This window comes from Eumetopias jubatus, unplaced genomic scaffold, assembly GCF_037043125.1.
Source record: "Eumetopias jubatus isolate StellerSeaLion01/CBP00866 unplaced genomic scaffold, mEumJub1_p1.0 scaffold_3, whole genome shotgun sequence".
NCBI classification, from domain to species: domain Eukaryota; kingdom Metazoa; phylum Chordata; class Mammalia; order Carnivora; family Otariidae; genus Eumetopias; species Eumetopias jubatus.
Window position 1 is genome coordinate 63307037 of NW_028274809.1, and position 20520 is coordinate 63327556.

Here is a 20520-nt window from a genome sequence, read left to right on the forward strand (position 1 = left end):
TACACATGACTATTTCAGAAGTTATTAAGTATCTACTATATGTCAACATGTTTGGCAGGAGGCTCCAAAGACTTTATACCATGTTCCCTGTCCAAGGGAGCCCCAGCTGGAGACTCAGCTCTCTGAGTCTACCTTTCTTTTCAGGGTTTTTGCTGGTTCAGCTGCTCCCTTCAGACACTGCCTTGCACCAGCTCTGTTCTTCCTGCTACAACACCCCCTCCCCGCCTCCCACTGTTTTATTTACTATTATTTAATGGTGCAATTGTACCAGCCAACAGAAATGACTGTGTGAAATCTAGAAACCATTTAATAGAATATAAAATATAAAGAAGTAGGGGAAAAGCACTGGTTCCAGAATGCTTTTTTTAAGTTGGTAAGAAAAAGCATATTCTAATTAGCAAAAAGAAAAACAAAAGCCAGGGTCATAGAAGTAAGAAAAATTGTAGATAATTTAAAAAATAGAGCACTAAATGGGACACCAGGACCCAAGGATCTCAGCTGAAAATAATTATCACTGAGACCTCACTTATTGTAATAGGCTGTCCTGATGCTTAGGCCAGCTATTTTATTAGAGAGCAAAATGCTTTTATTTGGAAGAAACAGCAATACATCTGTAAACCAATCTATTTGCATAAATCTTGTGATAAAAGTAATCTGAAAACTATTCTTTGATCCTAAGCAATATAATACAAAAAGACAGAAAAAAGGAGCCCAAGTGCGCTGCCAATGCAAGGTCTTCCCCACCCCCGCCCCCCCATCAAGTACAGCCGAATGTAGCTTTCTATGCAGACATTTGTACTGCATTCCTGTGGGAAGCCTGCAGTATCGATTCCTCTGTATCTTGTTACACTGTGTATTTGGCTCTCCTCGGGGATTCTGGTTTTCAGAGGTGCTGGTGATTCTTAGCTAAATACACCCCTGGTAACTTTACATTGCCTGCCCTAAATGCATGCAAGAAAGACAAAACCTAATTCTCAATCTGAGGAGTGAAAATGTCAGGATTAAATTTGCTCTCAGGAAACAAAAACCCTCGGAACTACAAATGAATAACTGGAGGGAATACAAGCCGAAGATAAGAAATGTAAAGTGTCTTCCCAAAGCCTTAAATTGGGAAAAAGGTTTTGTCAGAGATGAAAAAGGTGGACCACTGTGCTCCTTTTCCACTCATTGCCTATAATTTGTAAATTAGAGCCTGCCTACCAAACTTGGAAAATTACTTATAATTAATAGACATCATAATTCTCCAGCTGATAGTCTAACAGGTAATCTTACATGCTTAATTGAAATGATTTCTTGATCTTCATTTCATTTAAAAATATAATTAAGGACATCAATAATAGCAAATTTAAATAAGCATTTTTCTAGCATATTCAGTGTTGTGATACAACTGTACTTGAATTTCATTTGGTTTCTCCTTTTCCTTTCTGCCTCCTCCCATGGCACAGAAACTCCAGGACTGCTGATGCTAAGAAGCAACCCAGAGAGGATTGCCCTGACCACACGCAACCCTTGGCCCCCACCTCTACTCCAGATAGGAATCCCCCATACATTTATTGTCTGGACTCAAAATGCACCCTTCTTTGTTCTGTTACATTAAAATCAGGAGACTTTTTCTAATTATCATGCCTCTATGTTTAAACACCAGATTTCTAGCTACGTTCTAGATTCTTTTATCTACAGATGCCTTAAGGGCAGAAACTCTAACTTGACTGTAATGTCCCCACAGTGCCTCATACATAGAGGCTGCTCAGGAGATATGTGTTGAATGTTTTGCTGAGTGAACTTCCCAGCCAGCCATGTAAACACGTACAGGAATTTTCATTTCTACTCCAAAGTCCTTTAAGAACCCACATGCCCTTGCTCTTGTACTGGTAAGAGAGAAAGCATATGCGCACTCCAAACAAGCCATTTCCATATTCTTATTCTGTCGGAATTTTCTCTTAAGTAGCAAATAATGTGTTTTCTTGACTTTGTGTCGTAATGCCATGCTCAGGCTCAACTTTGGCTCTTTTATAGAACGTTCTATACAAAGGAAGTGGCGTTCATATCTTCATCTATATGTTCTCTCATTTGGGTGATTGCCTTAATTGTCTATTAAATGCTCATTCTGTGCTGGTCATTGTGGTATGCACCAGGAACGCTGTAATGACCAAAGCCACAGTCCAAGTTTGCAAAGAGTTCATTGTACAGGTGATTAAAAAAAACGGAAACAGACAACATGGAAAAATAGTATTATAATTAAGATGAGATACCACAAGGAGTGTTAACATTACCTACCTTAGAGAAAAAGAAAATGTTGGTTGGGGTTAGTATTAACTTTTATTTACATATCTTATGATAATTTCTCTAGTTAAAATAGAAATTTTAAAATAATGTGATGAACAATGTATATTAGCATGATTCTACTATTTAAAATAATGCTCATATATACTGTTTATACATAAAATATCTTCTACATATTCAAGAAGTACTTTAAAAACTAGGGGTAGAAATTGGCATGGGACAGAGGGAAGGAGATTTTTCATTTTTATGTTCTGCCATACCATTTGAGCTTATTTCTATGTGCATGTATAATTTGAATTTTAAAATTACTTTTTAAATGTGAAATTAAATAAAAAAGAAAAGAAAAAGGTAGTGACAAAGGCAAGGCTGACAAAACCATAATGACAAATCAAGGGAAGGCTAGAAATACAATTATTAGCTTTCTAGTGATTAGCTCAAAATGGGAAGTTTACAATGTCCAGAAAATAAAATGAGACTAATTTGCTCTGGGAGTTTACCTATTCTCATTATTAAGAACCAAGAGAAATTTTTCATAGGAACCCTCACAAAGAAGATACTGTGTGACACAGAACATCCTGATATTATTCTCATAATCTTCACAATGACAGGTTTTACAAGACTTCTCATAATGTCTCCCAACAGAAGGTGATATCAACACAGCAAATGTAATTCACAAAAACATTTCTGAAGGGGGCCAGTTCAATCTGAAGGCCTGGGACTCCCTGGTTAATAGCACGACTCTGAGAATAGACAGCCTGAGTTCAAATGATGGCCCCACCATAGACTTTATGAATGTGGTCAAATTATTCAACTTTTCTGTGCCTCAGTTTCCTTATCTGCCCATAGGATTTTGTGAGAAATGAATGATTACTTACGCAAATTTTAGCACTGTGCCAGGCAAAGAGCTAAACACTCACTTTGTGTAGCTATTTACACCATCATCCTTGAGTTTTTTTCTCACCTAAGCCCTTAATAGGCGGAACATGCCCAATACTGGGGACAGTGGTTCTTGCCAGAAGTTCAGACTCCTAAGCCTCAGCAAAGAGTTTCCTCTTCTGTGTGGGGACAGGAGCCTAGTACTGAGCAGAGGCCAGAGAGGATGACTTACCCTCTGATATGAATAAGGGAATAATAGGAAACACTGCCAGGCTATTTCTTAGAAAATATGATGAATATGTTCCATCACATTAAGATGAAAGCAATAGAGACCTCAAAGTTCTACTACATGGGATAGCTCAAATCTGCCTCCCTGGGATCCCGTCTAAGATCCTAAAGTAGATAACTTGTTGCACAGAATTATTTGTATTTTGTTTATATTACTATTTTTATTAGTGCAAACTATGGACTAGGCATTGCTCATTTAATTTTTATAGTAAGGCTCAGGTAGGGCTAGTTAATCTAATTTTACAGGTAATGAAACCGAGGCACAGAGAAGTAACTTGTATTGTGTCACACCTAGAAAAGAGTAGAACGAAGACTCCAGTCCAGCCAAATGGCTCAGCCCACTCCTAATTGTGGGATTGTATCATACCACATACTACATCGATCAGTTCAAAGTTCCAAAATGTCCACTGCAAAATTATAAAGGCTTACTATAGAAAAGGTTTACAATATTTAGTCCCCTTCTAGATAATAAAACATTAATGTCATGTAAAAGAATGCTTATTCCCTATTTGCCGGTTGCAGGGTTGATGGTGGTAGGGTGACAAGGAGGGGGCTTATATCTACTTACTAATCACCTCATGTCAAGATGAAGAGGCATCAGAAAATGGCCCTTAAATATGTTAAATTGCTCTAAAAGAAGAGCATTTCTATTGGCTCTGCCTCTTGTGACATGCTATGGTGTAAGGTCTAGATAAGAGCAAAAAACATGGTCTGTGTTCAGTCATGCAGCTGGGTCCATAGCAGATCTCTGTGCTCAGCCTCCCTGCAGAACTTCTGTGGGACTTCTTCAAAACGGGCTAAAACACCTAGAAGGGGTCTAGGGAATATACAGTGTCAAAGTCTGGTTGCACTTCCTATAGCTTGGTCTGAGTAATCAACATTTGTAATTTGTCAGGCAAGCAGATTATGTAACATTTAGATGTAATGTACAATATGCTAAAAGGAAAAAGTCCACAATTTGAAGTGAGTAGAAATGAATTGCCCTTACAAACACATGCCAAGCTGGATGTGCTCATCTATCCTATCAGGCTTAAAGTAAACCCCTTGGGAACAGAGATGGTATCCTTTTTATCTCTATATACCTAGCACCAGCAGAATGTTTGGCAAATAGCAAGTCCTCAATAACTGTTTATTAATCCAAATGGATTGAAGGCTTCCTGATATTTCTCTAGACTGGGGAGTGGAGATGGGGTAATCATAGTCTCACCCCATATTTGCTGTGTTCCAACTTAAAGAAGAATATTTTTGCTTCCCAAGCAAACATAAAGGTGACTACAATAGTATTCTTAGAGACTAAAAAGGCATTGTTACTTTAAAACATAATCTATGTGTGATTGATATATATATATCTCAATGGAATATTACTCAGCCACCAAAAATTGAAATCTTGCCCTTTGCAACGTCGTGGGTGACACTAGAGGGTATTATGCTAAGCAAAATAACTCAATCAGAGAAAGACAATTATCATATGATCTCACTCATATGTGAAATTTAAGAAACAAAACAAAGGAGCATAGGGGAAGGGAGGGAAAATAAAACAAGACGAAATCAGAGAGGGAGACAAACCGTAAGAGACTCTTCATCATAGGAAACAAACTGAGGGCTGCTGGAAGGGAGGGAGGTAGGGGTTTGAGGTAACTGGGTGATGGACATTAAGGCAGGCACATGATGTAATGAGCACTGAGTGTTATATAAGACCGATGAATCGCTGAACTCTACCTCTGAAACTAGTAATACACTATATGTTAATTAATTGAACCTAAATAAATTTTAAAAACCATAATCTATGCCAAAGGTAAATTCCACATATACTCTTTGGTTAGTTCTCAAACAATAACAACTACCAGTCATTTTGAAATTCTCCCTGAGATTTAAAAAAAAAAAAAAAAAAAGGACAAAACCCACTGAAGAGTGCTTTTCATTGTGATAATTTATGTCATGGGCTTTTGCAGCACATGAGTAGCTCCTAGCAGAGGAAACAGCTATGGCAGCATGGATTTTTTTCTGGCCAAACTTTGAACACCTCATCCAACAGATGGTCCTCCCAAAGACGTCGGCATTGGATGAGTCACTGCCTCCCACACAACTAGTTTTAAAAGAATGGTAGCCAACAGTATACACAGTATCTCCCATATGCTCACTGACCAAGTTGGAAAACCCTACTATTAAGGATCCGTTCCTTAAGGATAATACCATCTACTTAGTTAAAAAAAAAAAGCCAATTGTCTTAGGAAGATTAATACAAACTATTATCAGCCACCAACACAGGGCTATCAGAGCCTTCCTAAGGACAGTTGAAAGCAAGGCCCTTCAAGAATTAAAAAAAAGTTTCAATGGAAGGTTTAGGAAAGAAATAGGTGCCTAGTGGCAGAGATTCTATACCCAGGGTTTTCTTAATTTGTTTGAAGTGATCAAAAATTCTGCCATACTACTTTATGAACTATCAAATTGTCTTCAAAATTCCAACATACTGATATTCAAATTATATCTCCCAGAATACTTTTGCTCTTAGAAAAAGCATATATATTTAATATAATATACATTATATATACATTATACATTTTTCGTCAATTCATGTGTACCTATTTTTGGTTGGAAAATCAAAAATGTTTTCAATGTCCCCAGGAGGCTAGCTATATGGTCAATACTCCGGGGAAAAAAAACAAGGATGCAGAAAAGGGAGGTCCTATGACTTTAAAAGCAAATTGTTTAATCATTTTTCTCCAGTCAGTCCTGCTAACAATTCATGAAAACCTTCATAAGGCAATTCCCTTCTTTTCTCATTGGTTTCCCCTTTGTCCTCTATTTCATGTTTACCAGTGTGCTCTGTCTGAACACATCAGACATACCATACATACTCTTTTGGTACTTTAACATGAGCTAACATGACGTGATGAAATGAGAAGGTATTATCAAAATTTCTTTCTCCATTAGCATAAACACTAGTTTACAATACAGCTTGCCCACCATGGTGAAGTTCAGAATAGCTTCTCTAGGGAAATTGCCAACTAGTCCATGCCTCTGCCAATGACCTGACATTTCCACTTAGAAAGTACATCCAGTTATCACAAGGGATCAAGCATAAACTGAGTAATGAAAACTCTTTAATGAGTAGAATTCTAAATTCTTCTTCAGTTATCTTAATGTATGAAATATAAATAGCTCACAGATTTTTCTAGAAGTTCACAGTACTGTGATAAGGTATCCAAGCATATACAAGGAAGTACTGACACCTGGTCAGCAACAGTAAAGTAGGTGAACAGATGAAATAGTTGGCACTGTACAGCTTCAAAAGAACTCTTGTACCTCTAGAAGTTCTTGGAATTTTGCCTCTTCAGTCTTACTTTTCTCAACTTTGACTTTTCTTTTCATTTTACATTTTATCAATTCTGAAAACTTAATGTTTTCCAGGCTGAGACAGATTCTTTTTTTTTTTTTTTTGTAATGTATATATTATCATAGCTCCAGGTCTTTCACCTGCTACAAAAGGAGAAATCCAAAGCCAGAAGAGTTAAGGGTCTATCATGAAAATACACACTCTATGTAGAAAGAAAATACTATACAGAATCCCAAACTCCATTCTAAACCCAGGTGCCTGAGAATTTTCTTTGTTGGAAACTTGTAAATGTGCATTTATCCCTTTGAAACTTCCATATGTTTCTCACTCTGTACACAAGTCAATTCAGTATGAGTAGCCTCATCATCTTTGGACTAAATGGCTGCCACCATCAAGGCAGAATCTCTCTTGCTAACACTCTAGGATCTATTTAGAAGGAAAGGTCTATCAACCTTGATTAGACTAAAACCCAAGAAGCCCACACGCAAACATGGTACTTTCCTCTTGGAGGCCAAAATGTGCAGTGTCCTGATTATTAGGCATGCATGGCTGCTGTCTAGCAGCATGTAACACCTAACTTAGGATATAACAGGCTTAAGTTAAAACCCTGGTTGTGCTCAGAATGTGTGAAGAATGAATCATGGTCACATCAACCTCTCTGGCCTTCAGACACTTCATCTACCACAGAGTTCTTGAGATTATCATTAAGAATACATAGTTTGTGCTTTGTAAAAGTAAATGTGTTCTATAAAAGCATGAGCTGAAGCCTTGGGATCACCCATCTTCAATTAACAAAAATTGAAATGTCATGACATAAAATAGACTTCCACACAAAATTCTACCACTAACTGATGGCCAGTGCATTCTTAGAGCTGGTTTTGCACTGGTCTGGCCACCATGATTCACTCATATGCCTCTATATGTCTTGCCTTGTGAGTTATGGCATACATTTTGAAAATGTACCACTCACAGACCATTACAATAGATTGTACCTATAACCTTGACTTTAGCAACACTATTCCAGTGATTAAAACCAAAATCCAATTAAATCATTTTTAACATTCTATATGATATTACCATATCAAATTGTATTTTCTTTCCCTAGGCTCTGATATCTTTTGATTCCTGAGATGCATGAAGAATCTGGGTTTATTAGTTTAAGTACTTAATAACTTAAAACCAAAGGTTTTCAACTCTAAAATTCATTAGGAAGATATACTGAGGGAGACGCATTACAGAACGGCTAATAATGAGAATCATCTCGTCCCAGTATCTTTTCTTCCCAACATTCACATGGTACCAAAAAAGGCCATCTAACAATCACTTCCAAGCAGATGATCTTCTAACTATTTACTAAAGAGAAATATTTTCCATGTCCCAGAGCATATTGCTAGGGCAGGGATTTGTAAGTTCCAATTCACTTATTGGTTTTGGCAGAATTCTAGTGTCGCAGTTATTAGCTTTTCTGGCAGAAGATACCACTTTTCTGCACAGTAGTCCACAGAAGAGATATCCTAGATTGGTGATAAAACTAGGGAAGCCAAATAACAGTGAGGAAGATTTTGAAACAGTCATGTGTAGCTGATAAACCTAAGGACGTAAGAAGTAATTGAAAACAATAACTCACAAATATTTAAGACAATTGAAGTAGGGTAGCCTACCACAAAATGTCCTCAGGCCATATAATTTTAAGACAGGTTTTTAAGTATTCTCTTTCAAAGGAGAACTATAATCCTTTTTTGTATTGCAAGGAAAAAAAAATTCCACCTGCACAGGAATGGCCTTGTTTTATGAATAGTTCCCTGATGCAGTCAAGATGGCTGTTATCTGTGTCAAATCCATCTAGTTGAAAATGTATTCCATCAATAACGTGGATCAGCCACTGGAAATGTTAGCTGTGGTGAGCCCCGTGGGGTGCCATCCTAGGGTTTAATACTCTTAGGGTTTCACTGGAAAAACAGTCATTTATAAACAGAATATTTAATAGGTTTTATTATTTTTCTGAGGGATTCACAAACCTTTAAATGATTTTAATTCTAATAAAAATACTGTTAAAAACATTCTTTCATATTTATCTTACTTCCAACAACCTGATTATGCTTTTGCATGCTACCTTTAAAGAAGTCAGACTTCATATAAGTCACTCCACATATCTGAACATACATCACATATAAAGGCTGACTGTTGGACCAAGAGGTCTATGGATACTGTCAATATCAGGTAGGAAAAAAGAACACAGTCACCTTGCCACAGAATTAAAACAGGTATCCTAGTTATCTTTCCAACATGACTTTTCACTTATTCTTACAAGGAATGAAACTGAATGAATGTGAAAGAGTGTGTGTCTGTGTTTGTGAGACAGAGCAATAGGGACCAGTGTGATCCTTTTAAGACAGACCTAGGAGCTCCCCATGTGCTTTTTAATGGGTGGGAGGGGAGGGAAAAGCCAGATTTCCTAGGATATTTTTGCTGTTGTTTATGTAATAATAAATTGGGGTGGTTTTTTGTTGTTATTTTACTCATTTATTTGTTTGGTAACCTTACTCATCATTTTAGCTCTTTGTAAATGTTCACATCTATTTAAACTTCGAATACAACTAATATAAGGATGGCTAAAGAAACACTTAGCAATTAATTTTTTTCCCTTTTTTAATATCTCAACCTGTTCATTTAGTAGGTAAGGACTTAGGACTTAAAGACTATTAATGAGTTATGTAGTTTATTAAACATGCTTGAGTTTCTATTGAAAATAAAGGACCCGAGCTCAGATAATGGCTACATGACCTAATTCCTATAATCAAGCAATAAATTAGTTACTAAAACTAACAGTTCTTAAAATTAAATTTATTAGAGTTATTCATAAATTTGCTCCTAATCATTAGATGGTATTCCATTTTTAGAGGCAACGTTTTGGTTATCAACCTGAACAGAGGCAAAAATCCTGAGGTCGTCTGGCAGCAGAGAGTGACAATTTTCCTATTAATGAAGCTTCTGGCCACAGATCAACTAGTGACCCTAATGACCAGTTTCCTTGAACCAAGTTCTCTTATGTCATTAGCATCATCACTGCCTGTCAGTAAAAGTGACTGCAAATTGCAGTCACTTACAGCCACTTTTTTAACAGGTCTTTCACAAGGTCTAATTATATGAGGCTTGTTGTGAAGCTACAGAAAAGTAAAATGAGATAATGTATGAGAAGGAGACTTGGAAGCAACAACATACCACACAAAAATGTTTCACCAGCTAATAAACAATCAATCCTTAGAGGAGCAGGGCTTTGTTTTATGAACTACCTGGTAACTGGGATATTAGCCACTCTTTCAAAAGACACTTATTTGGAAACAGGATAAGGGCTTAGATATGTTAGACTAAACTCATATTAAAGTTACTTTAAAAACCCTGCACAAGTTATTTCCTTCTTTCTTCTGCCCTGTAATTCACAGAACTAATTTCATGTTGTCCCAAAGGTGACAGAGGAGATATTTAACATGAGTGTGAATGTCTGTGGAAGAGAAACATGTCATATGGCCCTCACAGATTCTCCTTAAGAGGAGGAAGAGAAAGGGCTATCTTCGTGAGACTCAAAATCTTTGTTGGAAACGGAGCTGGGAATTGTACAAACCCTCACTGCTGCAACAGGTCTCACCGTAAAGTATCCAAAGCCCAACTTCTCTTTAGTCTCTCAGCATTGCTAAGGGTAAGGTAGTTTAGTGAGTCCGATTCTTGGCGGCTCAGCGCTTGAAGAGACCTACCACAAGGAGTACCTGTGCCTCCCAGGAAGACCTCCTCGTCCTTTACAAACAAAAACCTTTCTCCGCCATATCCTCACTTTTCTTTCTCTTACCACCCTGGCTCCTCCAGCCACGCCTCAGTCATGCCCACCCATGCCACCTCTACCCAATCCACAGGGTTGCCACAATCCCCAAAGCAGAAGGAAAGTATTGTTACCTATGGTGTTCAAGAAGAGTGATCCTGATAAAAACGGGATATGAAGCAATGAACGACTGCTGATGTTTTTACAAAGATGACCTTATTTGGTACCAGGAAAAATAAAAACGCACATTCAAAACTGTCCAGAAATCCCACGAAAGAGATTTTTGTGGTAACCAGAAGGGTCACAATAATGCACCACGTAGCTACCATCAGCACAGACCTAGTAAGAAGACTTCCAGCAAACCCTTGCTCAAAAAAAAAAAATCACTGGAAGTCAGATGAGGTAGACCAAAGCAACTGGATACTGCCTCTGGAATGGAATAAATAGATAAGGGGGGAAAGATATTTTAATTTGCCCCAGGATCTCTCTATGAATTAATTGGTATTGACTTAAGTGCTTCAGGAGTTAGGCTATTTCATTTATGGATGGCACTGGTATTTGTTGGTAGAGCCAAGGAAATGCAAAGGTAACAACTGATGAGCCATGGGCCAGAGCGGGAGGGAAGACTAGAGAAATAAACTAACCAGCTCTGCCAGGGATTTGATGGTGAACAGACAGATGTGGTAATAGAGAGTGCTCCTCTACTAGGACAACTGGACACTCCTTGACATGTGTGACTCCTGTACCTCCCTTCCCCTCATGAGATACCAAAGCTGACGCCTGCAAGGAAGAAAATGGAAAATCAAGATGAATCTTATCCTACCAAAATGGACAGATGTTTCTTTGGCCTTTATCATCGACTCCCCTAATGTCAGAATGAAACCTGGAACAAGCAAACAGCTACAGAGAAAACATTTAGGATGTGGAACTGCAACTCCTTTTTTAAAAATTAAAGAATGGGGTCTTCGGGCGAGGAAGATGGCATAGGCCATGCTGGTGCTTGTCGTCCCACTGTGGCCAGCAGCCCGGGGACTCCTCCGGAGCTGTTGGGAACTACTACAGTGGAAACTTCGGCAGAGCGGACCAGGTCTTCCCAGTCCTCTGTGGGGACCAGCATTAGCAGTCCAAGGTCCAGCTGTATTTACAGAACCAGCAAATGATACCAATGGAAGTAAGGAGATTTTCAGCCTTTCCGATAGTATCTTTTGGATGGCAGCTCCTAAGAACAGACGCAGCATTGAAGTTAACTGCTGTAGGGGAAGAAACCCTCAGAAGCTTATTAAAGTTAAGAACAATATTGACGTTTGTCCTGACTGTGGTCACCTGAAACTGAAACACATCCTTTGTGGCTACTGCTATGAGAAGGTGTGCAAGGAGACTGCAGAAATCGGAAGACAGGGCAACAAGAAGGGGGCCCTTTTAAGGTTCCTTCCGTGGAGACTGTGGTGCTGTACACAGGAGAGGCACCGTCTCAACGAGATCGCGGTAAGAGAATCATTGAACGAGACAGGAAGCGACCATCCTGGTTCACCCAGAATTAAGACCAAAGGTGTTGGAAGAGGATAACTTCATATAAAACATTTGTCCTGAAAGAGAGGAAAACTCTTTGTTTTCATGTTGGTTTTGAGCTTGTTTTTAAATCATCAATCTAGTGTAAAACGGTCTCTCAAAGCAGTTAGTTTTGTGGCGTAATTTGAAGAAAATACCAGGAGTAAACTCTGAAAATATTTGTTTATACAGAGGCACAATGGGTTAATATGTCTGTTTCTGTTATACTGTAAGGTTTTAAGTGAATATAAAATTCCCAGTACAGAAAAATAAAACAAATGATTTAAAATTAAAAAAAAAAAGAAAATTAAAGAATGTCCCCCTTCCCATTTCTTTTTTTCCCCTTCTCTGTTTTTGAACTTTTGTCTCATTTCCCCATACACCTTACTTAATGTAGCATGGCCATCCACCTCCTGGACAAAGAGCAGACCTGTTCAACAACTCTTTATTCAGTATTTGTTTTCAGGAACCAACCTGGAGGCACGGACCGTAAGTCTGGGCAGCACGTAGGTAACCCTGTGACAGGTACAGCAACTGAGCTCGTCAGCATCCACCAACAGGGTAGAGGGCGCAATGGGTGGGGGGAGGCAGAGATAGGATGGACAGCCCAGAGGGAGCTGAGGCATGGGAAGAGGCAGGGGAAGGAAAGAGAGCGGAAGCTTGAACAAAGACTTATGTGATCGGCAAGAGTTAGCCAGGTCAGGAAGGGCTGACGTCATTTTTGTCTACCACGGGCAAACAAATGATTTGTTACCGGGGCCAAAAAGCAGATCTCTTCCATTACAAAGTGAAATGTTCTACTTTCTAGTACAGTAAGTTAAATGCTTTTATCTGTTGAAAAATACAAAAATAGGATTTCTGGAAACCATATGCTTATATAATTTTCGTAGAAATTAAACACTTTAAAAATATTCTTGCATCTTGTCATTTCTCCCCCATCCTTCTTTGCCATAAAATATCCACACGATGACATAATGTAATATCAGTGAATTGGTTTGCTTTTTAGATATGACCGAACATTGGGATGGACTATTTTTTTCTTTTCTTAAGATTTTATTTATTTATTTGACAGAGAGAGACATATCGAGAGAGGGAACACAAGCAGGGGCAGTGGGAGAGGGAGAAGCAGGCTTCCCGCGGAGCAGGGAGCTTGATGTGGGGCTCGATCCCAGGACCCTGGGATCATGACCTGAGTCGAAGGCAGAGGCTTAATGACTGAGCCACCCAGGCACCCCGGGATGGACTATTTTTACTGTGAGGACATTTAACAGTGATGAATGTGGGAGAACAATCACACGACCTGGGGGCAAAAGCCAGCTCTGCCACTTAAGGTTACTTAACCTTTTTGAGATGGTTTCCTCTTTCTTTTAAATGGGGTAATAGGGCGCCTGGGTGGCTCAGTTGGTTAAGCGGCTGCCTTCAGCTCAGGTCATGATCCTGGAGTCCCAGGATCGAGTCCCGTGTCGGGCTCCCTGCTCAGCAGGGAGTCTGCTTCTCCCTCTGACTCTCTTCCCTCTCGTGCTCTCTATCTCTCATTCTCTCTCTCTCAAATAAATAAATAAAAAAATAAAATCTTTAAAAAAAATAAAATAAATGGGGTAATAATACCAACCTCAGAGGGCAGGGAGAAAAATCAATTAAACACCACAGTCCAGGACTGAGCACAGACCAGCACATGGAGCAGGCTAAGGAAGTGTGTGGGTGCCATGGCTGAAATATCCTTCCTTCTCATCCCCTAAAAGTCAGCTGCCTTCTCTTCTCTAAATATCACACAACCGAAGTATATTTTTTTTCTTTTTTGTATCTGTTCTGGTAGTAGCAAAACAACTGAAGTATATCTTAAAATTATTTGTATTACATACCAAGTAATTTTTTAAAAAGTAAGGAGTTTTTGTCTCTTCAAAAAAAAAAAAAAGTATTCGTTATCTTCATTAAAATCTGTATATCCCTTGAATATTTTTCCCCTCTTGCTAAGTGAATGACTCTAAATGGAAAAAAAAAAGTTCTTTCTACCCCTATGAAAAACATAACAACAACAACAAAAAAAAACAGCTACATTTTTTGCCAGGTAATAAGTAGTCATTCTTCTGGAAGTAGAAATCTTTTTAAACTTTCACTTTTCCCCCCTCTTTTAGAAGTAACTTTTAAATACACCAAAAACATTCTGCCTGTCTCCTCCTTTCCCTTTTAAAAACTTCAACATTACCTCTTCAGTACTGGATAAGCCTTCCCAACAGGCAGGAAATGCTTTACCTGTCTGAAACTGACCTGCCAACTTTCTGGGATATACCTGACACAAAAATCCACAACAGATATCCAAGAGCCAGTTTCCACCAGCATATGGACCAATGCCATGGACGCCGGACATCAGGACTACTGCAGTGGCCAACACAGATCTCCTTGACACCTGTCATCACTGCTTCTAATTTATTCCTCACGCTGCACCGGCTCTAGTTCCGTTGTCTGTCACCTCTGTTCTTTCTTACTCAACAGAAGCCAAGTTCTTGACCTGGCAAACATGACCTTCACCCACCTGCCCCATCGGTCTCTCATCGTCATCACGCTTGCTGTCTCCCCTCCTCTCCTGCCCCCAAACACAAACATGTATACACACACACACACACACACACACACACAGTTCCAGCCTTACTACTTTCTATTCTTTCCCAACACTGTTCGTCCCTTCACTGCCTTTGCCCATTGTCATCAGCTGAAGCTTCCTTCATCTTTCATCCTCAAAACCACATCCTTAGTTCAGTCCTCCCTGAGCATCTTGTCATAGTTCTTCCTCCTTCTCTAATCTTAAAGGTCTACTTGTACCACTATTGCAGGACTTTTGTGATGTGCTGCCAGATGCTAAATGTACTTGTGAGCAAGTCACATCTTCTATTAACCTGTAAGCTCTTTAAGGATGAGGAATATGTGGCCCTCCCAGAGAAAACCTTCAGATGTTGTGTTATCCTGGTTTTCCATGAATATTTATTGCAAAAGCAGGTGTGTTTACCACCTGCTAATCATCTCCAGGTTCATATGAGAGGCAAGCCAAAGCGACTCCAACTTTAGACGTGCCAAATGGTATTTCTCCCTGGATATGCTAGTGAAGGTCTTCTGAGAGACCAAGAGACCAAGAGAGATGAGTACATTTTCATAGTATGGTAAGCTGAATAATGGCTTCCAAAAATACCCAAGTCTTAATGCCTGAAATTTGGGGATGTCACCTCATATGGCAAAAAGCAACCTGAAGATGTGATTAAGGTAAAGATCTGGGATTGGGGAAGTTATCCTGGTTTATCCAGATGGGCCCTAACTATAATGACAAGTGTCTTGAAAAGAGGAAGACAGAGGGAGATTTGACAACAGAAAGGGAGAAAGTGACATGGTGACAGAAGCAGAGACTGGAGTGATGAGCTTTGAAGATGGAAGGAGAGGCCACCAGCCAAGGAACATGGCAGCCACCAGGAGCTGAAAATGCAAGGAAAGAAATTCTCCCCTGCAGCCTCCTGAAGGAACCTGTTCTGCCAGTACCTTCACTTTAGCCCAGCAAAACTGATTTTGCATTTCTGACCTCCAGAAGTGTAAACAAATGAATCTGTGTTGTTATAAGCCACTAAGTCTGTGGTTACAGCAGCCACAGAAAACTAACACACGTGTTAAGTGAGTATTTAGCCTTTCTGGGCACCATACTATATATAACACAGTAGTTCTCAAAGTGAGGTTTCTGGACCAGCATCACCATCATCACCACCTGGGTACATGGTAAAAATGCAAACATTCAGGCCTCATCCAAAACTGCTGAATCAATGCTCTGGGGGAGAACACCCAGCTATCTATAATTGAACAAGCACTCCGATCGATTCTGGGGTATTTTCAAGTTTGAGGACTACTCCTGGAACATTTTCTCTTTGAACTTGGTAATTAGCAGGATGTCACGCATTTTAGAAGGATGAAATAATCTACTAGAACATCACTGCCTTGAAACAAATGCTATAACAACACAACGTGGAAAATGGCAAGGACATCCTAAATATACTACAGCACAAATAACAAAAAAGTCTTAAAATAACATGAGAAGCTACTACCCGTATCTAAAGTCTATTTTATCTGTGCTTAAAGGTTTGAACTAGCAATGGCCAGGTATAACTATTCACTGCTAAACTGTTAACTATTAAATAAAATTCTTTTTCTTAGCAGGCAAAATAGATTTAAAATTAATGGAACCACAAACCAGTACTTTTTCTAACAATGACAATTTTTCTATTATTCTGAGGGAGTCCATTTTGAACTTCTATCAAGTTCTTGGCCTATAATTTCCACATTCAGCACATGAAGATAAAACCTCCAATGTTATATTTCATGTGTTTTTTTAATACAAGTATATGTCAGGAGAAACTTATAAAGGGGAAAGAATAACATTTCCAACATGATATCTAAAAATGGCCATTAGGCAAAAATTTGTACAATAGTATTATACGATGCCTATTTTTTTAGAAAACCAATTTCATACCACAAGCATCTATTTATTAAATGGATGAATAAATGAATGTCACATCTTAATAAGAGATGATCATAATAATCAACCAGTCTCAAAATCTAAACTCTGTTTTTAACTTCTATCTTTCATCTAAAGGGCTATTTAAGTTACATAAGTAATCTATAGAACTGTGTTTTTCTTTGTGGCATTGTTTGGTAATCTGAGTTTTGCCAGTCTCTGCTGACCACATTCCATGCTTATCAACACTTACTGTGCTACATAGAAATCAACCAGAGGAGTCTGTTCTCTGGGGTTAAAGGACTGGTTAACAAGGAGAAGCAAGTGGGAAATCATTTCCCTGCCTAGGATCTTATAAATTAGGTCAATAGGACCCAAGTCAAATTGTAACCACAGCATTTATTAACTTTGTTTTTACATAGCCCTGTTTTCATAATTCACAGGAAATGGAGATAGTTAGTGAAGCACCACTTTATCAATTGCTTTACAGCTTCAACAACTAGTTTAAGGAAAAAAACTGACGTTAAGTTGTGAGGAGCCAAGGCTAGGAGCAAAGTGAAAAAAGAGCTGCTTCTTGATTCATGCTTCACGTGCCGATGGTGCCTGCATATGCACACGCACAGAGCACTGCAGTCTAGTTATTACCTCCACCCTTTGTATTGGATAGCTGGTGCCAAATATAATTTGTCTGCCGATGCTGAACACCATGCACCCTAATATGAAATTCTGTGTTATGATATTTTATCATTTACTTTTAACCTCCTAATCAAGAATCTGTTATGGAGAGAAGCACACATCCACAAAGGAGGAGCTGATACTCACAACAGGACTATTGCCAAAGAGAATAGACCATGCTTATTTATGCCGTGGTTACTAATATCCAAGTCACTATAGAGATAATTCTTAGAATATTACCAGTTAATGGCCTTGAGCAATAGGGGCCTTGACTCTAGAAGTTAATATTTTATTTAATTTTACTGCCAACCCTATGTTGGGAGAGAGCGTAACCACAAATGAAAAAAAATGATAAAAATTCTCAGCTAATCTCTAATCTTGATTTCAGTCCTTAATTTTTTAAGTTCTTTTCCCCCAAGCTTTTATTTTTATTTATTTCTTTATTTTTAAAGATATCGGGGCACCTGGGTGGCTCAGTCTGCCTTTGGCTCAGGTCGTGATCCCAGGGTCCTGGGATCGGGCCCTGAATCGGGCTCTCTGCTCAGCAGGGAGCCTGCTTCTCCCTCTCCCTCTGCCTGCTGCCCCCACTGCTTGTGCTCTCTCTCCCTCTCTGTCAAATAAATAAATAAATAAATAGATAAATAAATAAATAAATCTTTTAAAAAAGATATTTACTTATTTATTTATCTATTTATTTATTTAAGAGAGAGAGAGAGAGCGCACACACATGAACAGAGGGAGGGCAAAGGGACAGTGAGAGGGACATGAAGCAGATTCCCCGCTGAGCATGGAGCCTGAGATCATGACCTGAGCTGAAGTCAGATGCTTAACTGACTGAGCCACCCAGGAATCCCTCCCCAAACTTTTAAAACAAAAGTGTTCAAAATAGCAAAGTAGCATATTTTTAATTTCATTACTCAAACTCTAACTGTATTCTCAGCAGGATATCAAGCACTATGGGGAAATACACTGGAGTATGAGGTCCTGTCTTGAGCTGCTTTTAGAACTGGATGGAAATAAATTTGAGAGCACACAGATAAGACACCTACTACTTAAGTAGGTGTAATGATATTGTATGATATTAATAATGACAACTCCTATTGATCAAACACATTCCATGGCTCAGGGACCAAGCTAGCTAGTTTACATACACACTATACAACCTTACAAAATATAGGATGCACTGAAGTAGAGATTTAAAGGGCTGTGAGTTACAGGTTTTCCATGGTAAGGGGGATCTGTGAAGAATCAGGGCTGAAGAATCATCTTTGGATAAAGATGAGGAAGGTCATTCTAAGTAAACCCAGTGATAAAAATGTACCTGGCCTGCTTAGGGCAAGAATAATTGGAGCAGTGGAAAAACATAGAGGCTAGGGGACTGTTTTTTTTCCTACTTTTCTCTTTGTCAGAAGTGCTGATAATCAGAGGAAAAGCTGGGGACCGTGTTCAGTACAGTTTTTATAGAAAGGTAGGGCAGAAGCCTCAAGAATAAATCAAGAGGGCAAAAAAACACAATGGAGAAAGAGTAGGCTCTCCAATAAATTATGCTTGGAAAATTGGATATTCATATGAAAAAAATGAAATTGGATCCTTCAAAAAGTCGACTCAAAATGGATTAAATCTTTAAAAATAAGATCTAAAACGATAAAACTCCTAGAAGAAAAACCATAAAACTCCTAGAAGAAAAAACTGTAAAACTCCTAGAAGAAAATCTAGGGGAAAAGCTTCTTGATACTGCCCTTGGCAATGATTTATTGGTTAGGACACCAAACGCACAATAAACAAATAGGACTACATCAAACTAAAAAGCTTCTGCAGGGCAAAGGAAATAATCAGCAAAGTGAAAAGACAACCTACAGAATGAAAGAAAATATTTATAAATCATATGCCTGATAAAGGGTTAGTATTCAAAATATATAAGGAACTCCTACAACTCAATGGCAAAAAAAACAAAAAACAAATTACCAGATTTTAAAAATGGGCAAAAGACCTGAACAGACATTTCCCCAAAGAGAAGGTAAATGAAAAGATGCTCAACATCATTAACCATCAGGAAAATGCAAATCAAAACCACAATGAGATATCACCTCATACCTGTTAGGATGATTATTATCAAAAAAAGCAAAAGATAAGCGTTGGCAAGGATGTGGAGGAAAGAGACTCCTTGTGCACTGCTGCTGGAAGTTGGTATATCCACTATGGATAAAAGCATAGAGATTTCTCAAAAACTCATGTGACCCAGCAACCCCACTTCTGGGTATATATCTGAAAGAATTGAAATCAGTATCTCAAAGGGATAACTGCATATCCATGCTCAATTGCAGTATTATGCACAAAGGCAAAGAAAACAGAAAATAGGAAACAACTTAAATGTTTATCTACAGATGAATGGATAAAGAAAATGTGGTATATAAATACAATGGAATACTATTCAGCCTTAAAAAAGGAAATCCTGCTGTTTGCTACAATGTGGATGAACTTAAAGACATTATTCTAAATGAAATAAGCCAGACACAGAAGAACAAATACTATGTGATCCTATTTTATATAAGTAGAAGTGGAGGGTAGAATTGTGGTTACTAGGGGCTCAGGGAAAGAGGAATTAGAGAGGTATATATAGTTTTACTTATGTGAAATGAATAGTCTTAAAGATCTACTGTACAGCACAGTGCATATAGTTAACAATACAATATTGTACACTTAATTTTTTTTTTTAAAGAGAGCGCACGCAGTGGAGAGGGGCAGAGGGGGTGAGACAGAGAGAATCTCAAGCAGACTCCATGCCTATTGCAGAGCTCAACACAGGGCTCCATCTCACAAACCTGAAACTGTGACCTGAGCCAAAATCAAGAGTCAGATGCTTAGCCCACTGAGCCACCCAGGTACCCTGTACACTTAAAATTTTAAGATGGTAGATTTTATGTCAAATGTTCTTATCAAAAAGAGGGAGGGGTGCCTGGATGGCTGTCAGTTAACCATCTGACTCTTGAATTCGGCTCAGGTCTGGATCTTGGTGTCATGAGTTCAAGCCCTGTGTTGGACTCCTCACTGGGCATGGGGCCTACTTAAAAAAAAGAGGGAGAGAGGAAACTTCTAGAGATGACAGAGGAGTTTAGACCATCAGATATGGTGATGATTTCATGGGTACACAGTTATCTTCAAACTCATCAAATTGTATATATTAAGTATGTCCAACTTTTTTGCATGTCA

General features: G+C 38.6%; 1 protein-coding gene and 1 pseudogene across 2 annotated transcripts in view; one reads left to right on the top strand and one right to left on the bottom strand.

Moving 5' to 3' along the window:
• The window catches only part of CERS6 (ceramide synthase 6), a 315522-nt gene that overhangs the window by 110267 nt on the left and 184735 nt on the right, over positions 1-20520 (bottom strand). The gene's annotated exons all lie outside the window — the stretch shown is intronic.
• Positions 11568-12139, top strand: LOC114223542 (large ribosomal subunit protein bL32m pseudogene; annotated as a pseudogene).